The following is a 9,717-nucleotide window of genomic DNA, read 5'->3' as shown; positions in this document are numbered from 1 at the left end:
TCCAAGAAATAACATTCTTCTTAATTTGACATGATTGCTTGTCCTCAAAGATTACATTGGGCGCTGTGAGAGCGCTTTATTAAAAAATGTAGATAAATAAATCATTTTGTACTGTGGGACCAATCTTAGCCGTTGGCGCGCGCTGAGGAAATGGAGACAGTTTCAAAAACTATATTTCATTGACTTTCTAACGGTATCAGTGCGTTTGAGTTACAACGGCTGCGTCACATATTTGTACCAACACGTGTTTAGCGATCTGTTTCAGAAATTACGAAGGTTGCATGGCTTTTAACAGTGAAACAATTGACTGTGGGACTTAATTGAACTGATTTTGTGCTTTGAACTTATAAATGTGATAAATGAGACAATTGGACTCCAAGAAATAACATTCTTCTTAATCTGACATAGTTGCTGGAACTCAGCGATTACACTAGGCGCTGTGGTAGCGCTTCATTTAAAAATTTAGATCAGTAAATCATTTTTTACTGTGGGAGCAATCCTAGCCGTTAGAACGCGCTGAAGATATAGAGGCAGTTTCAAAAACTAAATTTCATTTAATTTGTAACGGTATAACTCTGTTTGAGTTACACAGTTGCGTCACATATTCGTACCAACATGTATTTAGCGATATGTTTCTGATATTACTAGGTTTTATCGCTTTGAACAGTGCAACGATTAACTGTGGGACTTAATTGAACGGATTTAGGACTTTGAACTTATAAATGTGATAAATGAGGCAATTGGACGCCAAGAAATAACATTCTTCTTATTTTGCCATGATTGCTGGAATTCAGCGGTTACACTGGGCGCTGTGGTAGCGCTTCATTTAAAAATTTAGATAAATCAGTCATTTTTTACTGAGGGAGCAATGCTTGCCGTTAGTCGCTCTGAAGAAGTAGAGACAGTTTCAAAAACTACTTCAAAAACGATTGACTGTGGGACTTGTTTGAGCTGATTTTTGACTTTGAACTTATAAATGTGATAAATCAGGCAATTGGACTCCAAGAAATAACATTCTTCTTAATCTAACATGGTTGCTGGAACTCAGCGATTACACTGGGCGCTGTGGTAGCGCTTCATTTAAAAATTTAGATAAATAAGTCATTTTTTACTGTGGGAGCAATCCTAGCCGTTAGCACGCGCTGAAGATATAGAGACAGTTTCAAAAACTACATTTCATTGAGTTGCTAACGGTATCCGTCCGCTTAAAGTACAACGATCGCGTCACATATTCGTACAAACATGTGTTTAGCGATATGTTTCAGACATTACCAAGTTGCATGGTTTTTAACAGTGAACCAATTGGATGTTGGACTTAATTGAACTGATTTTTGACTTTGAACTTACAAATGTGATAAATGAGGCAATTGGACTCCAAGAAATAACATTCTTCTTAATTTGGCATGATTGCTTGGACTCAACAATTACACTGGGCGCTGTGATAGCGTTTTATTAAAAAATGTAGATAAATCAGTCATCTTTTACTGTGGGACCAATCCTAGCCGTTAGCTCGCGCTGAAGATATAGATACAGTTTCAAAAACTACATTTTATTGAGTTTCTAACGGTTTCCGTCGGCTTGAAGTTCATCGGTCGCGTAATATATTCGTTCCAACATGAGTTTAGCGATATGTTTCAGATATTACCAAGTTGCATGGCTTTTAACAGTGAACGAATTGACTGTGGGACTTAATTGAACTGATTTTGGACTTTGAACTTATAAATGTGATAAATGAGACAATTGAAAACCAAGAAATAACATTCTTCTTAATTTGACATGATTGCTTGAACTCAACAGTTACACTGGGCGCTATGATAGCCCTTTATTAAGAAATTTAGATAAATAAGTCATTTTTTACTGTGGGACCAATCCTAGCCGTTAGCTCGCACTGAAGAAATAGAGACGTTTTCTAAAACTAAATTTCATTGAATTTGTAACGGTATAACTCTGTTTGAGTTACACAGTTGCGTCACATATTCGTACCAACATGTATTTAGCGATATGTTTCTGATATTACTAGGTTTTATCGCTTTGAACAGTGCAACGATTAACTGTGGGACTTAAATAAACGGATTTTGGACTTTGAACTTATAAATGTGATAAATGAGGCAATTGGACTCCAAGAAATAACATTCTTCTTAATCTGACATGGTTGCTGGAACTCAGCGATTACACTGCGCGCTGTGGTAGCGCTTCATTTAAAAATTTAGATAAATAAGTCATTTTTTACTGTTGGAGCAATGCTTGCCGTTAGTCGCTCTGAAGAAGTAGAGACAGTTTCAAAAACTACTTTAAAAACGATTGACTGTGGGACTTGTTTGATCTGATTTTTGACTTTGAACTTATAAATGTGATAAATCAGGCAATTGGACTCCAAGAAATAGCATTCTTCCTAATCTAACATGGTTGCTGGAACTCAGCGATTACACTGGGCGCTGTGGTAGCGCTTCATTTAAAAATTTAGATAAATAAGTCCTTTTTTACTGTGGGAGCAATCCTAGCCGTTAGCACGCGCTGAAGATATAGAGACAGTTTCAAAAACTACATTTCATTGAGTTGCTAACGGTATCCGTCCGCTTAAAGTACAACGATCGCGTCACATATTCGTACAAACATGTGTTTAGCGATATGTTTCAGACATTACCAAGTTGCATGGCTTTTAACAGTGAACCAATTGGATGTTGGACTTAATTGAACTGATTTTTGACTTTGAACTTACAAATGTGATAAATGAGGCAATTGGACTCCAAGAAATAACATTCTTCCTAATCTGACATGGTTGCTGGAACTCAGCGATTACACTGGGCGCTGTGGTAGCACTTCATGTAAAAATTTAGATAAATAAGTCATTTTTTACTGTGGGAGCAATTCTAGCCGTTAGCACGCGCTGAAAATATATAGACAGTTTCAAAAACTACATTTCATTGAGTTTCTAACGGTATCCGTCCGCTTAAAGTACAACGGTCGCGTCACATATTCGTACCAACATGTGTTTAGCGATATGTTTCAGAGATTACCAAGTTGCATGGCTTTTAACAGTGAACCAATTGAATGTGGGACTTAATTGAACTGATTTTTGACTTTGAACTTATAAATGTGATAAATAAGGCAATTGGACTCCAAGAAATAACATTCTTCTTAATCTGACATAGTTGCTGGAACTCAGCGATTACACTAGGCGCTGTGGTAGCGCTTCATTTAAAAATTTAGATAAGTAAATCAATTTTTACTGTGGGAGCAATCCTAGCCGTTAGAACGCGCTGAAGATATAGAGACAGTTTCAAAAACTACACTTCATTGAGTTTCTAACGGTATCCGTCCGCTTAAAGTACAACGGCCGCGTCACATGTTCGTACCAACATGTGTTTAGCGATATGTTTCAGACATTACGAAAGTGCATGGCTTTTAACAGTGAACCAATTGACTGTGGGACTTAATTGAACTGATCTTGGACTTTGAACTTATAAATGTGATAAATGAGACAATTGGACTCCAAGAAATAACATTCTTCTTAATTTGGCATGATTGCTTGGACTCAACGATTTCACTGGGCGCTGTGATAGCGCTTTATTAGAAAATGTAGATAAATCAGTCCTCTTTTACTGTGGGACCAATCCTAGCCGTTAGCTCGCGCTGAAGATATAGAGAGAGTTTCAAAAACTACAATTCATTGAGTTTCTAACGGTATTCGTCCACTTGAAGTACAAAGGTCGCGTCACATATTCGTACCAACATGTGTTTAGCGATATGTTTCAGACATTACCAAGTTGCATGGCTTAAAACAGTGAACCAATTGACTGTGGGACTTAATTGAACCTATTTTGGACTTTGAACTTATAAATGTGATGAATGAGACAATTGGACTCCAAGAAATAACATTTTCCTTAATTTGATATGATTGCTGGAATTCAGCGATTACTCTGGGCGCTGCGGTAGCGCTTCAATTTGAAATTTAGATAAATAAGTCATTTTGTATTGTGGGAGCAATCTTAGCCGTTGGCGCGCGCTGAGGAAATAGAGAAAGCTTCAAAATCTTTAATTCATCGACTTTCGAATGGAATCAGTGCGTTTGAGTTACAACGGCTGCGTCACATATTCGTACCGACATGCATTTAGCGTTATGTTTCCGATATTACCAGATTGCATCGCTTTTAACAGTGAAGCCATTGACTGTGGGACTTAATTGAACTGATTTTGGACTTTGACATTATCAATGTGATAAATGAGCTAATTGGGCGCCAAGAACTAACATTCTTCTTATTTTGACATGATTGCTGGAATTCAGCGCTTACACTGGGCGCAGCGCTAGCGCTTCATTTAGAAGTTTAGATAAATAGGCCATTTTGTACTGTGGGACCAATCTTAGCCGTTGGCGCGCGCTGAGGAAATAGAGACAGTTTCAACAACTATATTTCATTGACTTTCTAACGGTATCAGTGCGTTTGAGTTACAACGGCTTCGTCACATATTCGTACCAACGTGTATTTAGTGATACGTTTCAGATATTACCAGGTTGCATGGCTTTTAACAGTGAAACAATTGACCGAGGGACTTAGTTGAACTGATTTTGGACTTTGAACTTATGAATGTGATAAATGAGACAATTGGACTCCAAGAAATAACATTCTTCACATTTTGACATGATTGCTGGAATTCAGCGGTTACACTGGGCGCTGTGGTAGCGCTTTATTTAATGATGTAGATAAATAAGTCATTTTATACTGTGGGACCAATCCTAGCCGTTAGCGCGCGCTGAAGAAGTAGCAACAGTTTCAAAAACTATATTTCATTGAGTTTCTAACGGTATCAGTCCGTTTGAGTCACAACGGTTGCGTCACATGTTTGTACCAACGTGAATTTAGTGATATGTTTCAGATATTACCAGGTTGCATGGCTCTTAACAGTGAAACAATTGACCGAGGGACTTAATTAAACTGATTTTGGACTTTGAACTTATGAATGTGATAATTGAAACAATTGGACTCTAAGAAAGAACATTCTTCTTAATTTGACATGATTGTTTGTCCTCAACGATTACACTGCGTGCTGTGGTAGCGCTTCATTTAAAAATTTAGATAAATAAGTCATTTTTTACTGTGGGAGCAATGCTTGCCGTTAGTCGCTCTGAAGAAGTAGAGACAGTTTCAAAAACTACTTCAAAAACGATTGACTGTGGGACTTGTTTGATCTGATTTTTGACTTTGAACTTATAAATGTGATAAATCAGGCAATTGGACTCCAAGAAATAACATTCTTCCTAATCTAACATGGTTGCTGGAACTCAGCGATTACACTGGGCGCTGTGGTAGCGCTTCATTTAAAAATTTAGATAAATAAGTCCTTTCTTACTGTGGGAGCAATCCTAGCCGTTAGCACGCGCTGAAGATATAGAGACAGTTTCAAAAACTACATTTCATTGAGTTGCTAACGGTATCCGTCCGCTTAAAGTACAACGATGGCGTCACATATTCGTACAAACATGTGTTTAGCGATATGTTTCAGACATTACCAAGTTGCATGGCTTTTAACAGTGAACCAATTGGATGTTGGACTTAATTGAACTGATTTTTGACTTTGAACTTACAAATGTGATAAATGAGGCAATTGGACTCCAAGAAATAACATTCTTCTTAATCTGACATGGTTGCTGGTACTCAGCGATTACACTGGGCGCTGTGGTAGCGCTTCATGTAAAAATTTAGATAAATAAGTCATTTTTTACTGTGGGAGCAATTCTAGCCGTTAGCACGCGCTGAAGATATATAGACAGTTTCAAAAACTACATTTCATTGAGTTTCTAACGGTATCCGTCCGCTTAAAGTACAACGGTTGCGTCACATATTCGTACCAACATGTGTTTAGCGATATGTTTCAGAGATTACCAAGTTGCATGGCTTTTAACAGTGAACCAATTGAATGTGGGACTTAATTGAACTGATTTTTGACTTTGAACTTATAAATGTGATAAATAAGGCAATTGGACTCCAAGAAATAACATTCTTCTTAATCTGACATAGTTGCTGGAACTCAGCGATTACACTAGGCGCTGTGGTAGCGCTTCATTTAAAAATTTAGATAAGTAAATCAATTTTTACTGTGCGAGCAATCCTAGCCGTTAGAACGCGCTGAAGATATAGAGACAGTTTCAAAAACTACACTTCATTGAGTTTCTAACGGTATCCGTCCGCTTAAAGTACAACGGCCGCGTCACATGTTCGTACCAACATGTGTTTAGCGATATGTTTCAGACATTACGAAGTTGCATGGCTTTTAACAGTGAACCAATTGACTGTGGGACTTAATTGAACTGATCTTGGACTTTGAACTTATAAATGTGATAAATGAGACAATTGGACTCCAAGAAATAACACTCTTCTTAATTTGACATGATTGCTTGAACTCAACGATTACACTGGGCGCTGTGATAGCGCTTCATTTAAAAATGTAGATAAATCATTTTTTACTGTGGGACCAATCCTAGCCGTTAGCTCGCGCTGAAGAAATAGAGAAATTTTCAAAAGCTAAATTTCATTGAATTTGTAACGGTATAACTCCGTTTGAGTTACAACGGTTGCGTCAAGTATTCGTACCAACATGTATTTAGCGATATACTTCATTTATTACCAGGTTGCATGGCTTTTAACAGTGAAACAATTGACTGTGGGACTTAATTGAACTGATTTTGGACTTTGAACTTATAAATGTGATAAATGAGACAAATGGACTCCAAGAAATAACATTCTTCTTAATTTGGCATGATTGCTTGGACTCAACGATTTCACTGGGCGCTGTGATAGCGCTTTATTAGAAAATGTAGATAAATCAGTCCTCTTTTACTGTGGGACCAATCCTAGCCGTTAGCTCGCGCTGAAGATATATAGAGAGTTTCAAAAACTACAATTCATTGAGTTTCTAACGGTATTCGTCCACTTGAAGTACAAAGGTCGCGTCACATATTCGTACCAACATGTGTTTAGCGATATGTTTCAGACATTACCAAGTTGCATGGCTTAAAACAGTGAACCAATTGACTGTGGGACTTAATTGAACTGATTTTGGACTTTGAACTTATAAATGTGATGAATGAGACAATTGGACTCCAAGAAATAACATTTTCCTTAATTTGATATGATTGCTGGAATTCAGCGATTACTCTGGGCGCTGCGGTAGCGCTTCAATTTGAAATTTAGATAAATAAGTCATTTTGTATTGTGGGAGCAATCTTAGCCGTTGGCGCGCGCTGAGGAAATAGAGAAAGCTTCAAAATCTTTAATTCATCGACTTTCGAATGGAATCAGTGCGTTTGAGTTACAACGGCTGCGTCACATATTCGTACCGACATGCATTTAGCGTTATGTTTCCGATATTACCAGATTGCATCGCTTTTAACAGTGAAGCCATTGACTGTGGGACTTAATTGAACTGATTTTGGACTTTGACATTATCAATGTGATAAATGAGCTAATTGGGCGCCAAGAACTAACATTCTTCTTATTTTGACATGATTGCTGGAATTCAGCGCTTACACTGGGCGCAGCGCTAGCGCTTCATTTAGAAGTTTAGATAAATAGGCCATTTTGTACTGTGGGACCAATCTTAGCCGTTGGCGCGCGCTGAGGAAATAGAGACAGTTTCAACAACTATATTTCATTGACTTTCTAACGGTATCAGTGCGTTTGAGTTACAACGGCTTCGTCACATATTCGTACCAACGTGTATTTAGTGATACGTTTCAGATATTACCAGGTTGCATGGCTTTTAACAGTGAAACAATTGACCGAGGGACTTAGTTGAACTGATTTTGGACTTTGAACTTATGAATGTGATAAATGAGACAATTGGACTCCAAGAAATAACATTCTTCACATTTTGACATGATTGCTGGAATTCAGCGGTTACACTGGGCGCTTTGGTAGCGCTTTATTTAATGATGTAGATAAATCATTTTTTACTGTGGGACCAATCCTAGCCGTTAGCTCGCGCTGAAGAAATAGAGAAATTTTCAAAAGCTAAATTTCATTGAATTTGTAACGGTATAACTCCGTTTGAGTTACAACGGTTGCGTCAAGTATTCGTACCAACATGTATTTAGCGATATACTTCATTTATTACCAGGTTGCATGGCTTTTAACAGTGAAACAATTGACTGTGGGACTTAATTGAACTGATTTTGGACTTTGAACTTATAAATGTGATAAATGAGACAAATGGACTCCAAGAAATAACATTCTTCTTAATTTGGCATGATTGCTTGGACTCAACGATTTCACTGGGCGCTGTGATAGCGCTTTATTAGAAAATGTAGATAAATCAGTCCTCTTTTACTGTGGGACCAATCCTAGCCGTTAGCTCGCGCTGAAGATATATAGAGAGTTTCAAAAACTACAATTCATTGAGTTTCTAACGGTATTCGTCCACTTGAAGTACAAAGGTCGCGTCACATATTCGTACCAACATGTGTTTAGCGATATGTTTCAGACATTACCAAGTTGCATGGCTTAAAACAGTGAACCAATTGACTGTGGGACTTAATTGAACTGATTTTGGACTTTGAACTTATAAATGTGATGAATGAGACAATTGGACTCCAAGAAATAACATTTTCCTTAATTTGATATGATTGCTGGAATTCAGCGATTACTCTGGGCGCTGCGGTAGCGCTTCAATTTGAAATTTAGATAAATAAGTCATTTTGTATTGTGGGAGCAATCTTAGCCGTTGGCGCGCGCTGAGGAAATAGAGAAAGCTTCAAAATCTTTAATTCATCGACTTTCGAATGGAATCAGTGCGTTTGAGTTACAACGGCTGCGTCACATATTCGTACCGACATGCATTTAGCGTTATGTTTCCGATATTACCAGATTGCATCGCTTTTAACAGTGAAGCCATTGACTGTGGGACTTAATTGAACTGATTTTGGACTTTGACATTATCAATGTGATAAATGAGCTAATTGGGCGCCAAGAACTAACATTCTTCTTATTTTGACATGATTGCTGGAATTCAGCGCTTACACTGGGCGCAGCGCTAGCGCTTCATTTAGAAGTTTAGATAAATAGGCCATTTTGTACTGTGGGACCAATCTTAGCCGTTGGCGCGCGCTGAGGAAATAGAGACAGTTTCAACAACTATATTTCATTGACTTTCTAACGGTATCAGTGCGTTTGAGTTACAACGGCTTCGTCACATATTCGTACCAACGTGTATTTAGTGATACGTTTCAGATATTACCAGGTTGCATGGCTTTTAACAGTGAAACAATTGACCGAGGGACTTAGTTGAACTGATTTTGGACTTTGAACTTATGAATGTGATAAATGAGACAATTGGACTCCAAGAAATAACATTCTTCACATTTTGACATGATTGCTGGAATTCAGCGGTTACACTGGGCGCTTTGGTAGCGCTTTATTTAATGATGTAGATAAATAAGTCATTTTATACTGTGGGACCAATCCTAGCCGTTAGCGCGCGCTGAAGAAGTAGCAACAGTTTCAAAAACTATATTTCATTGAGTTTCTAACGGTATCACTCCGTTTGAGTGACAACGGTTGCGTGACATATTCGTACCAACATGCATTTAGCGATATGTTTCTGATATTACCAGGTTGCATCGCTTTTACCAGTGAAATGATTGCCTGTGGGATTTAATTGAACTGCTTTGAACTTTGACGTTATGAATGTGAGAAAGGAGACAATTGAACACCAAGAAGTAAC

The sequence above is a fragment of the Hydractinia symbiolongicarpus genome, chromosome 8 (assembly GCF_029227915.1).
Source record: "Hydractinia symbiolongicarpus strain clone_291-10 chromosome 8, HSymV2.1, whole genome shotgun sequence".
Lineage (NCBI taxonomy): Eukaryota > Metazoa > Cnidaria > Hydrozoa > Anthoathecata > Hydractiniidae > Hydractinia > Hydractinia symbiolongicarpus.
Note: the sequence above shows the minus strand (reverse complement) of the source record.